A 13,449-nucleotide genomic window follows, 5' to 3' on the forward strand; every position below is an offset into this window, starting at 1 on the left:
GCAATATTAACCTACTCAGTAAAAATCCCTCACTGAAGTCAGAGCCATTTCTCAAAGTATTTGACAAAAAATACTTCCACTCAGCTAGACAGGTGGCTCACTTTAGAGTCCCTGACTTAGCTCTGCTTTCACACTTCTTAACCCACACAGGAGCTGAGTCTCCAGGCCAACCATTGCTCTGCAAATGCCATTTTCCAGAGGCAACAGATGAACGTACGCTGACCTGTTTCCACCTCAGATTTATTACACTCCAGGGAGAATAAATCTTTATATCTAAGGAAAAAAAAAACAGTGTAAAAATATTACAAATTCACAATTTAATATCTTATTTTTATAAGTTAGTCAAAGTATCAAGATTTTTTTCTTGGTTTTTTGTTTCCTGTTTTCACCCCAGTGATTCGACTAATAGGAAGTCAGAGAAGACAGTAAAAATTAGTTTAAAAAGTACCTTCTTCTTCCTGACATAAAAGCTTTAGTATGGCAAAATATTTCCTGGATATCAAAAAAAATTTTTAAAAAATTAACAATATTATTATATACCAAGACAAAAGAATTACATTTTCCTGCTATTTACTATTAGCAATATTCATTACAAATTTTCATGGACTTGGACGCACAGCAACATGGATACTTATGAAAAAACAAACATAAGCCACAGCATTTCCTATACCACATCAGGCATCATTGATACCCCAACACTCAGACAAGAAGCACCAGCCACCCTTTGCTCCTGCTCAGAGATCACCAGTTTTGGTGCAACATCAAACAGACAAAGAAGAGAGCAGAAAAAAACAAATACAGAAGGTCTGTCTGCCTGTTCTGACAGCTCCAGGTCTGCCAAGTCACCTCCTCACCTTTCCCATCTCTGAGAACAGTTACTGCTCTGCAGCCATATTCTAGATTTTCCTCCTAACAAGCATCCCTCTGCCATTCATTCACATAAGGCAAATGCAGCAACTCCTGCACCAGAAATGGCTTCAGAGCTGCATCACATTTGTAAAACAGACAAAAAAAAGAAATACTCATCCTTGACTCTTACAATATATCTTACACTGTGTTATAACAAACCAAGAGCCTGGAGGGTGGGCAGGGTGAGAGGGTGTATCCTTCTGTTTGTACAATTTATTTTACCCAGTGCATAGTGTTTTCTACAGTTGCAGCACCATGTTCTGCAGGAGAAAATGCAGTACAAATGTTCTTAACATCCAAGGAAGCTGAGGTTAAAGAGCCCTCTACTGAAAGTTGTGTTTTTCTCACAAGTTTGCTGCACCTCAAAACTTCTGTTTCTCCTGCATGTGTCTCAGAACAGTTGCATTGATTACTTAAGCAATAACAGCATAACCTCCCTCCATATCCAACACTGTCAAACAGTCAAATCCTAGAGATGTTCACTGTGTTTATTTAAAATGCTTTCTTGTTCTGCTGATAGCAACAGTGTTTGCTAAGCCTGAACTTTTAATTGCCTGGTATAATCAGAGAACAGTCTTCAAGGCCTACATTTACCTAACTAAGCTTACAAATTTGCATGTAGCTAGGTGTTTTGCAGGCAAAGAAGGAGAATATGCAGTTCTTCCTCCAAAACTTTAACGTATTTTTTAATCACTTTACTTCGGAGTAAAAACATTATGGAGTAGACAGAAGAGTGTTGGTGGTTCCAAAATTTACAGAATATCAATTAAGTAAAAAACTCAACATAAAAAGAGAAAAATATGATAAATGATAAAGTAAATTGCAGCAAATTTTCCACTGATGGCAACTGAAGCATAAAACACACAGTTATCTGACACAGAGAAGGTTAAGAGGACAAGAGAATGAATTGGGTGGACATGAAAAATTGAAGGAGTGACAAATTCGGAACTGATGTCAGGCCACATTTTAATTGCGGAACTGCATGCCAGACATTAACACAGAGCCGGGGTCATCCAGAGAACCACCAAAGGGCACTTGGGGGACAGTGGGCACTGGGGTGCAGCAACTCTCTACATAAAATCTTACTAGTCTTTACTTATTTGCACTATAGCTGTGCTATATGGAATAGCTAGTATGAACTGTCATGCTCCTTCAAGACAAGGTAAAAAAGAAAGAAAGAAAGTAATCATGCCACTTAGGCTGTCAATCATAAACAAAAAAAAACTACAGGCATTCAAAATAAACTGCCCCTTTGGAGCTGAGGTCACCTTGTCAATATCAATCTTCTCATTTTGATGCACATTAAGAGTTATTGGAGTGTCCCCTTTCATCCTATGACTGTGAGTTGACCTTACTGACACTACTGAACACAATATGGTCATTTAAGGATGTGGTAATTATTGGTAACTGCACTAACAAAGTTAGTAGCACACAAGGCATCATTGCTCCGGCTTGTATTGCCACCTGGCCTTTATTTTAAGAGATTTATTCTAATTTCATATGCCTTGACTTAAACTGTATTCACATCAATCCCTTATTTAAAGTTATTTTCACAAAGGATTCCAATGACAATTTACACTAAAAATAAGTATTTTCACCTGGAAAAAAAAAACCAACACCAAACTGTTTCTTGAAAAAATTGAATTAAGCCTATAAAAACTCATACTACACAAAGACCTTTAGTCTTCCAACCCTATTGTAGCACCATTTTACATTATCGATCTTCTGTCAAAATACAACAGAGGAACAACCGCAGCTGGGTCAAGAGTGAGACTTCCTGCCACGTGTGTCACAGCCTGTCACTACCCAGGTGACACAGCGCTTCCCCACAACACTTCTGATATGCATCAGCTCATCTGAAGCAAAATCCACCAAACTGCAGCTCTCTTTCTCCAGGATTGTACTCCTCTTCCAAAGTGAATCAAAAGGTAAAACTGCTTCCAAGACCCAAGACAGAGAAGAGCTGATACCTAAGGTATGTACACGCTGCTTTTTGCACGACTCCTGAGGAGCTGCAGCCCCATGAGCCCGCGATGTGTCCTGGCTGGGAGTGCAGAGCCAGCCCAGGCACATGCACCAAAGACAAGCCACGGTGCTTCCTCATGCAGCAGCTTCCTCCAGCCTGAAATTGCCTCCACTGATTTACTGACGAAGATATATAATGTGATCACTGTGGAGATGACTTTTTGTTAAAAGGAAAGAGAAATAATCAATAGTAGCTTGGGCTGGAAAGGGACCTTGGAATTGATTTGGAGATGACATGCTGGGCTTAGGCCCAAAGCAGAGATCCTGGCCAAGCAGAGTCTAATGCTTTTAGAGTTCATCTAAAGATGACCCCAAATTAAATTTCCAATTGTAGGGGCCTAATTCACTCCAGATTGTTTAGAAACACTGCTAAGAAAAAAAAAAATCCCAACACAAATACCCTTCTGAGGTTTTGGAGTTCAACTTAATAAATTTTTAATCAGACCTTGTATTTTATTCCATGCTTGTTCACTTTTGTTGCTATAGGTTGTCACATTCTGCTAACCCAGAGGATCAATCAGGAGGAAAGTTTCTCTGACAGCTTGCAAACACTACTCTTTTCTTCACACTGTTTCTATTCAGTGCTACTTCTGCCATAGATAGACCCACATTTTTAAAGTTATTTATTTTCCCCTGAAATAGATTCAAAATGTTGTAGCAAGAAGACAAAATACTCGACTCATTGAAAATAAGCACCCAGAAACATCTCACCTTGTTTTGCCATATCACAAGCCAGACTTGAGAAGTTACCTGGCTTTAGAGACTGCTGTACATTTGGACTGCAGCAGTCCCATCACATCAAATTCATCTGCAGTGCAGTCTTACCTGCAAACTGTGCCAGCAGCGTTTGCTTCACAACTGTGAGAAAAGCGAGAATAAACCCCATGCTGATGACCCATCAAAAGGTCACTGAATCTCACTGCACTGTGAAATGCCACTATAAACATCCAGTAAAAGATCCCGAGCACCAGAAATGCAGCAGTGATGGAAAACCTGTCATCTGCTACTCAGAGTATTTCAGTAGCTCCAGCAGCCTGAGCAGTACCTTTGCGTAGCTCTCAAGGGTGACAGGGTAAACACAGAGGGAGGAAGAGGGGAAATAAAGGTGAAAAACATTTCTTTCAAGTGAGTCATACTCATTTTGACTGTTACTTCAGCTGCATCTTGACAAACAATTAATGCTAGATTTTCACACTACCACTCATTTGGCAGAAGATATTTAAGTCAATACAAAACACAGATTGGATTTCAAATTAGCAAGATCACCAATGAATTATTTGATGAGAACGATAGCAAGCCTGTGCTGGCACCAGGCTTCAGCATGCCACCTGGTATTCCAGATTGTCCTGATTGCAGCCTGTGCTGGTCCCCACCACCTGGTGCATTGCAAAATGCCTCTTCTGCAATACTGCAAGGCTTTCTGAGCAGCCCTCTTGGAGAGAGAGCCCTTCTGTTTCCAAGGTCACCCACATTTCCTAGAAACAGTCTTGCAAGAAAGGCTGCTTGGCTGGATCAGACCTTTATTTGCAACTCAGCACTGTAAGAACTCATACACCATTTTATCCTGCTGTCTGACCAGTGCTCCTGTCACTGCACTGCAGCCCATGAGCATAACTACTTTCTCATGCCCATTTTGCTCATTGAAGGCAGCGGTACTCCTCCTTGATGTTATCCATAGTGAGCACCCACACTCCAAAACAATGTGCAGGCTTCTGCCCAGATCAGCTTCTCCTTGCTGTGTTAACATCACTGCATACAGTAACCGAGGCACTGAGCATCGATTCCCCACAAGAAAAGAAGAGAGGGCAGTCATTGTACCCTCACAGCTGAACACTATAACCTTTATGGACCACTTCTTTTTTCCCCCCTGTTGAGCCAGTTTACATAACAGCTCACCTCCATTTCCTGGTCACAGATGGGGCCAGACCATGAAGAAAAGCATGCCCAGACGTGCTCAGAGAACACTTTAGAAAGCCCTGCTGTTGCTGGGTTGAGAGCATCTTGTGCTGTATCATCTGACCAAGAAGCAGAACTTCTTAGATGTAAACAGACAAATTTCCTACTCCAGAAACCACCCAGGGAAGGATCTGTTGCTATATTTAGTGACAGATAATTTTTTAAGTCCAAACAATAATGAAATAATCAACTGTAGAGCAGGAGAGGTCACATGCCTAATGTACATTGATGAGCAGAAGGAAATCATACCAGGGTTGAGACCAGATTCCCAACAGAAACCTCACTTTTAGCAGGAACAAATCACCACTATTGTTGCACACAGGCATTGCTATCTATCTTCTTTAAAACTGACAGCAAAAAACTCCAGGGGCAAGGGCTGAAAAAAATGGACAGAGGCTGCAAGCCTGAGCTGAGACTTCTTGAGGAGTGCTTACAGAAACACAGCACGCAGTACCTGGTGCTCCAGCCCTTGCCACCCCCAGGGACACAACAACCAGCTGACCCCATACTAGACCACAGTGCTAAGCAAGCAGCACCATTCAAAAAAAATCAACCCAGCCCATCCATCTCCTTGCACTGCACATAGCAAGTATAGATAGAAAATTCATTAAAACAACAGCATACTTGACTTAGAAAGTCTTTTCCTTATATTAGCCAATGGCTTTTAAGATTTCCAGCAACAATAATGAACCAGTAGTGCAACAGACCATTCCTTCTTACCTGGTTCCATCACCATCTTCCAAGTGCAGCAGCTTTCCTGACTCTGTTCAACCTTTATATGAACCAACTTCAGCCACCTGACACTGAGCAGCTTTGATACCGAAACACCTGCAAAACAAGGTGTAGCAAATCAGTTATCACTCTTCTTAATCAGAAAAGCCTGTGTCTCATCTGTTATATCACAGAACCCTAGAAAATTCCCTAGAATATGGGGGGAAAAGAAATAAAAAGATACATGAACTGGAATAAAACCTGTGAAAATGAAGTTAAATCTTTTTTTAAAAAAAATACCCCACATTTTAACTTACAGGATAAAGACTATGTATGGAATTACTGCTTTGTGACTCAGCTACAATGTTCTAAATCCAGTACCAGGAACACTAAAGGACATTCTCATGCCATTGCTCTGTTTCCCACCTTGGCAAAAAGAGATAATTTATGATCTCTCTGCTATCAAAGTAGCTTAGAGGCTTCTTACACTTACACAAGTAAAACCCATTGAGACTCTTAGAGTGGAGGTAGAATAAAAATGCAAAATATAGCAACTCTCCGTATTAGCTATGGCTGGAAGAAAAATAGGAGGTTCAGCAGACTAATTGCTTTACTAAGTATGGCAAATTATCCATTCCAAAAGGCAAGTCGTAGCATGAAAATATTAAGTGTATGTTAGAGCACATTAGCAGATGTGCAACAATTCCCAACCATTATAGTGCTAGTTTAAGCTTTTAAGTTTACAGCAAATTATCCATACTTATCCATCTAAAGCTTATCAACACCTCTCTCACTAGAAATTAAACCTTGAACTCCCAAATATTGACATATCTGTCTTTACATAATAACACACCTTAAATGAGATAAACTAATACTTTTCTGTAGTGGTTAGGAAAAAACACTGATTCAAATCATCCTTCCAAGGCAGGAGTCCACTTATCCTTGCCTCTCCTAATATATGCTCATTTGTTCCAACGAGAACATTAACACTCAAGAGCAACCAGGTCTGCTTCACCTGCTCTGGTTTAGCAGAGAGTTTGCTTTGGAGTCCCAGCTGAAAGCCCATCGCTCAGGCTGCACTCGGCGTGACACAGGATGTACTCCTGTCCAGTGTACACCACACACCAGGGCCCCACTCATGTCAGCAAGGTGAAGGAACAAGGAAGGATCTCAGAGAATGTCTTACAGGTTTGAATGGATTAAGTTACTTGATCCTGTGAAAGTCAAAGAGAAATCACTTCTGGGCTGGGAGAGCAAGAGGCTGGGGTGGGTTCTGCTTTACAAAATTAGGCATGGTTAAATAAAGGCACATTTCCCTAATGAGCCCTTTTACCCTTAAAACAACAGGATGAATTGTTTCCAATATATGTTCCAGTTCACTTGTTGAGAGGATAAAAGCGGCATATTTTGGTTTTCCAGAAGTGAAAGGCTGGATCACCATCTTTCCCACTTGCAAAGCCTCAGGGACTAACAGGCATCACTCCATCTGGGAGACAAAAATCTGCCCTTCCAGCTGAGACCATAACCCAAGAGTATTGATCAAACATCCACCTCCCTTCCACATAATAGAATTTCCCGGTGAGCTAATTGTTTTTCCTTCTTTCATCTCCATAAATGAGGTCAATGGCAAGGGCAAAGAAGAGAGAATTAGCTCTAAGTGTTCTTGGCTTCAAAGCAAGAGGAGACAGAGTTTCAGATTTTGGAGAGTGCTCTACAGGGTTTATAAAGTACCATGGGACCTTTCAAATATCTGAATTTAGAATTGCTTCAGCTTAGGACAAGGCTTGCCTACACTGCCCAAGGACTTGTGCTTTTCTACACCTGCTGTTATAGTTTGGCAATGCCACTGGTAGGTCAGTTATGGCCTTCATGCTGTCCCTCCAAGAGAGACCAGCTCTCATCCACAACTCCTAAAGCACTTTGCAAAAGTGCATAAAGCTTCACAACAGATGTGGAGGTAGGCAAGCACCACAGTGCATGTCAGTGCCTCATCCTCATTAGCATCAGCCTGCACTGACAGAGCTGAGCAGCACCTCCCACCCTGCAGCCCTGTATTAGGAGTGCAAGTGAGGCAAAGCAGAGTCATGACAATGCAGATTTGTGCATGCAGATATACTCCAACATCAGACTCACAGAAAGGAAAACTGAGCTAACAGCAAAAAAAAGTGAATGACAGAATTAAAACCTGACTCTTGGGAGAAAATTAGGTCCTTTGTATTTAGCTTCCAAAGCAGCAATAATTCTCTGAGGTCTGGCCATTAGCCCTCCTCACTTTTTTCCCCCAAAATATGAGCATTCCCTTTTGCAGTATAAAAACTCTACAGGACTCATTAATATCTCAGCAAAATATTTTACAGCATAGTTATCTCAGGCAGAATTAATAACAAGAATCAGGAATGATGATCTGAGACAGGCAGCTGCAAACTTCTGCTTCTGTGGGTGAGGAAGCAATTGATTTGCTGCTGACCTCTTCACAGAGTTACTTCCCATATTTTGGGAACAGCTAGAATTGAAAAGAAGTCCTGCTGCTGGTGTAAACAGCAAGAGCAAGTTCTTCAACAGAAAGATTAAAAAAAAACCCACCTCAACCAGTGTATCATGTATTTTTTCCATCTCTGAGCCCAGCCTGATCAGACTAGCAGCCTGGACGTGTGGTAAAGCCTCTGGCACACTCAGGGATATTGCAGCATCTGCTTTACAGCCCCCAGGTTGTAACTGTTTCATAACTGTCAAAGTACAAGACAAGGTGGCAAAGTCAGAGCAGGGCTGAGGCTTTGGGAAGTCTCAGTACAGTTATGGCCTCACCAGACCTTGTTCCTGCCTATCTGCAAGGAAGACACTGGAACCACTCACCACCTCTGCAGGACAGGTGGGAGGAGGGCTCTCATCTATGTGGGCTACCAAATTGGCACAGGTGCAAACAGTTTTATGTTCTCCCAATCAGGGCAAGGCAAAACTCAGTGATCAGCTGTTTGCTGTTCCTTCCTAAACACTGATGCTGAAACTGTACAAAACAGTTTTGCATTCTGGAAAGGTGCCTTTTAAGCCAAGCTCTGATTTTTGTGGGGTTTGCAGAGACCACCTCTCAAGAGACAGAAGAGACATAGCAGATGTTACTTGTCTCAAAACACACTGTCCTGAGGGACCAGCCCCCATTAACCAAAAGCTCCAACACAAGTAGGGTCAAAAGCAGCACAATGTCCAGTATTTGTAAATGGAATTCTGCAACACAAATTATTTTTTTTTTTAATCTTCCTGACACATCTACATATGTTTTCACCACATTTTTGTCAGAAAGGACAACTTATAGAATATAAAACTACCCAAAAACATATGCAGTTCAACTCTGGGAGTAATTTTTTAAGGTCTGTTCCTTCCTGAATATGAGCAAAGGTTATTACGTGTCTAGAATAGATACAGTCTAGACAGATGGAGCATCATGGGCAGAGGAGGGCTAAACTCATGATCTGTTTGTTTCCTGAAGAGTCTTTTGTAATGAACTTTGTAAAAACCCTTTTTGTAAATCCAAGTGAATTAAATTGCTTTATATAGTTCTGGGATAAACAACTTATTGACAATTAGATTTTTTAAAATTGCTTAAACAATGAATGTTCAAAACAGATGAACAAGCAGGAAAATTTGGATTAAATAATTTAAAAATGCACACATTCCAGTAGGCTGGAAATTAATCCTCTTCCAAAAAAAGTGATTTTCATTTAAATCATACAAGCAATCCTCTCAAAGTCGGGGTTTTATTATTTTCAGGAATAAAGATCTCAATCTTTCTTTTCAATCTATGACCAGTGTCAGAACACGGAGTCATCTATCAAGATCCTCAATAATCCATCTTGTTCCCTGTGTTGATTACTGTCTGTAATGAACAATGTGCCCTAGAAACTATCACATGATCCAAAGACCTCTGAATCTTTAGCAGTCTGCAGTCTTGTAAAATTTGCAGCCTCTCTTGATAATTTTTGAAAGAGCATACAACACTAAAAACACAAGCTGAAAACTTGAGCATAAAAGAGAATTCCTATAACATAGTTTTGATTTTCTTTGGCATTTTTCTTCTCATGGGGAAACAAGACAAATATTTGTTCAGACAATTCAAAGTGAAAACCTACTGCAAATATATAATTTGTGTTTGAGTTAACTTTTGAGTTAGCCAGTCTTTACCTAGTTTTGCTTACATTCAGGCGATGATCTTCTCCTATTTAAAAAAACCTCAGAACTCCTTCACAGATATTATCCACAGATAATTTAAAATGAGGCGTAAATGGCAACCTGTTTATACCAGAAGAGGTGAAATTAGCAAACAAATAATACTGTAAATAATTCAACTAGCTTTTAATATTTAATTTCTATGTAACACAGGCTTGTTTCATAGTTTCTATGAAACCTGTCCTTAATACTAAGTAAAAAATAATTACAATAGCATTCTTCAAACGTGTGTTTCAGTGGTAACTGTACTGAGCAAGAGGGGCTACAGCCAGTTTAATGAGGTAGTAAAACCAAAAACTAGCTCAAGAATTTTCCCCCTTTCCTGCCTCCATGAGTTTTTGCCAAAGCAGCTGACACACCAAGCTGTGCTACGTGGTAAACTGGAGCAGAGAATTGATCCGAGTCAAAAATATCTCCCCTGTGTTTTTTCCTTTAGACACCGACTAAAGTAAACTGGTAGCATTCACTTGGGATGACTATCCAAATGCCCACATCCTTAGGCCATACTCTGAAACCCTGATTTTGCACTCTGGAAACCTGGCATTTAACAACAGAAATTCGAAGCCAAAGAGCCAGTTCCTCCAGACTGCATCGTCACACATGACCCATCTCAGGTTCACTGCTAAATTATCTTGCTGCCCAGTAAGTTTTCAACACAACAGTCTTCTGCTGTAGGAATTTAGGAACGTCCAAAAGAGGAAAACATAACCCAGAGGGAAGAAAAAAAAAATTTGAAGACAAAACAAATCCAATTATACCCAGCAACACCTTGCGGGAAAAGAAATGAATGAAAGAAAAAGTTGAGGATAGTTCTTTATCTGATTTTACACAGTCAGCATAGAAATGCTTTATCATCCCCTACAATATAAGCAACCCAACATTTTTAGTACTGTATAGAAGCAAATATTTTTTTTGTACTAAAGAGAGTTAATTTTCATCTATTTCCTCTATTTCCTCCATTCAAGCAACTGCTTAATACATTGATCTTCCATGCATTTCCATTTTCTCCACCAATACATTTCTTATAATTGGAATGAGCTGCTCTATTAAGCTTCTTAATAGATTCTATGTTCTCAAAACCCAATAACTTCAGGACAATACATTAAAATAGACAACAAATTAAGCTTGGTGTTTGTGAATTTGAGACCCCATCAAGACTGACCTTTAAAGTTACAGCAAGGACGCTGTTTAAAATTGGTTGCAGAGAAACCCATATCTAATATGTCTAATTGCATTAGTTTGTGCCAATGCTACAACATCCTGAGACTCTTTGCAGTTTGTTGGTGGCCAGGAACAAATTACAGTCCTGATGTGAAGTGGCAATGAACATGTGCTGATGCCAGTGGACTCAGAGCTGTGGGTCAACAGTGGCTGTGGAGAAAACAGGACCTCTGTATTTAGTGGCATCACCTAGCACAGACACAGCCTAGTCTGAGCAATGAAGTCTGACCTTAGATTTGTATAAGCAAGCAACACTGCATTACACACAGCACAAAAGTATTTTGATAGTCTAACATATTTATTTTAATTATATCAATTGAATCCAATAGCCATGACACAATATCACATTAACTTAGTTTGAAATACAATGTGAATAGAGTTTTTATTCGCAAACCATTACAAAGATGTAATTCCATTTAAAAATAGCAAACAGTATAAAATAATTCTCTCAAAGCTGGTTAGCCTTGGTATGATTTCTGTCTCCTCCCACAGCTATACAGTTACCTTCACATGTATTTTATATCACTTCTTAAGTCAGTCAGAGAGAAGTTTTCTGCCACAGCTGAAGAACAAGGTGACCTGAAAACGTGACCCAAACACACAGTGAGCAGCTGGAGCCAGGGTACGAGGATGCCCAACAGACACATTGCAAACTGCTGGACTGTGCATTTGACACACACCCACACCATAACCCAGCCCCTAGGACAGGGCAGAGACTGCATCTGCTCCAGTATATGTATCACCAGTTCCAGCTTGAAATCATACTGAATCAGCACTGAGTTAGGAGGAATGAGGTCTAATCCTAGTAAAGTGAATCTGGGTAGTTATCCCAAAATGGAAAATACTCTTCATCTAGCTTTATGCTTCCTAGTAAAGGTTTTATTTCAAAGCCAGTACTCAGTTGCCCTTCACCTGGCATTAGCCTTTGCTAACCCCTTGCACAGATAGAGGATAACATCAGCAACTCAACTGCCCTCTTGGCTGCCCATCAACCCCTCACATCTCTCTATTTTTAATTTTAATGCCTATTTCTTTGCAATTTCAGTTTCTCTTCCAAGTTACAGGTTTCTGCAGCCTTATAGGGTGAACTGTAGCTGTTGAAATCTCCTTGCTCACAGGCAATTAGTCAGCATATTATTCTAGGTGAAATACTTTGGCATACAGTTCATTTTGTATTACCCCACACGGATGACCTGTATGGTACTTTCTACCAGCAGATTACTTTTTTTTTTAACTTTAACACGGAAATCACTGTACAAAAGACTTTGCTTTTGTTACAGGTTTTCATGTTTGCCTCAGGCTTAATCACAAACACAACTGCTAATTATTTGCACCTCCCGCAGCGCTGACTGGGTTTATCCAAGATAAGAACAGTTCAGCCCCTTATTTCACCACCTGCCAGTGCAGGACTGTTGCCAGCGATTCCGTCCAATAACCCAGGCTGGTTTAGCAGCTGAAGAGGAGCAGTAAATATTGTTCCTGTTTTCCTAGCCAGCAGTTTTACTTGGAGGCTGTGGTGAGGGATACGGGATGTGGGGCAGGCACTGACCTCCCCTCTGCTCAAGGCCCAGTGGTACAAAACACATGTCTGTGGACAGGGTGCAGGCACTGGGGGTTTGAGTAGCTTTGGGTGTTCCTTAGGCAGTGCAAGGCCCTCGCTCTCCCCAGAACAGTCAGGGGGTGTTAAGTGCTCAGCCCAGCACGGCCCCCTCCACGCTAACCACTGCCCTTCCTGGTCCCAGGGGGCACAGCCGAAAGAGTCCATGCTAAAAGCAAGCCAAAAGCACAGGGGTGCACTTCCCTACAGTGCTGCACATCCCTGAACCAGGAGCAGTCAGCAGATACAGGGGCCCTGGTCAGGGCTCCCCATCCCACTGATGGGAAATCACAATATTTTCTCTCCAACTGAAGAAGGTTACCTAAGCCGTACAAAAAAACCCCAAAAATAAGTATAATCCAGAACAAGTATCTTGTAGAGTCTTTGCAGGTGAACCATTTTCATGCTTTATTTGCTGAGTAGTTCTCTCCACAATGAAAACAAGATTGAAGTCCACCATCTCCCCAGTTTTGTCTCTGGACAAACTAGATCTAAATTATTTTTCATTACATATATATAGCAAATGTGCAGTGGCAACTTCTCAGGCACTCATAAAAACTTGTCACATGTGAATACATGGAAGATGCAGATAGCAACTCAGGTGGAAGTTTGCTCACAATAGCATAAAAGTGGGATTAATAGCAAACACTTCTCTGATGGTTTGATACAACCTAGCCAGAAGAGGAAACAACCCTGCTGAACAAAGTCATGGTGAACCATCCTATGCTCCTCTGTGGGGCAAAATGCCAACAGCTTTGTTGTAAATCTCTGAAGACAGCAGTTGTCTATTCAGCAGAGACTCTTCAATT

The sequence above is a fragment of the Pseudopipra pipra genome, chromosome 8 (genome assembly GCF_036250125.1).
Source record: "Pseudopipra pipra isolate bDixPip1 chromosome 8, bDixPip1.hap1, whole genome shotgun sequence".
In the NCBI taxonomy this organism is placed as follows: Eukaryota; Metazoa; Chordata; class Aves; order Passeriformes; family Pipridae; genus Pseudopipra; species Pseudopipra pipra.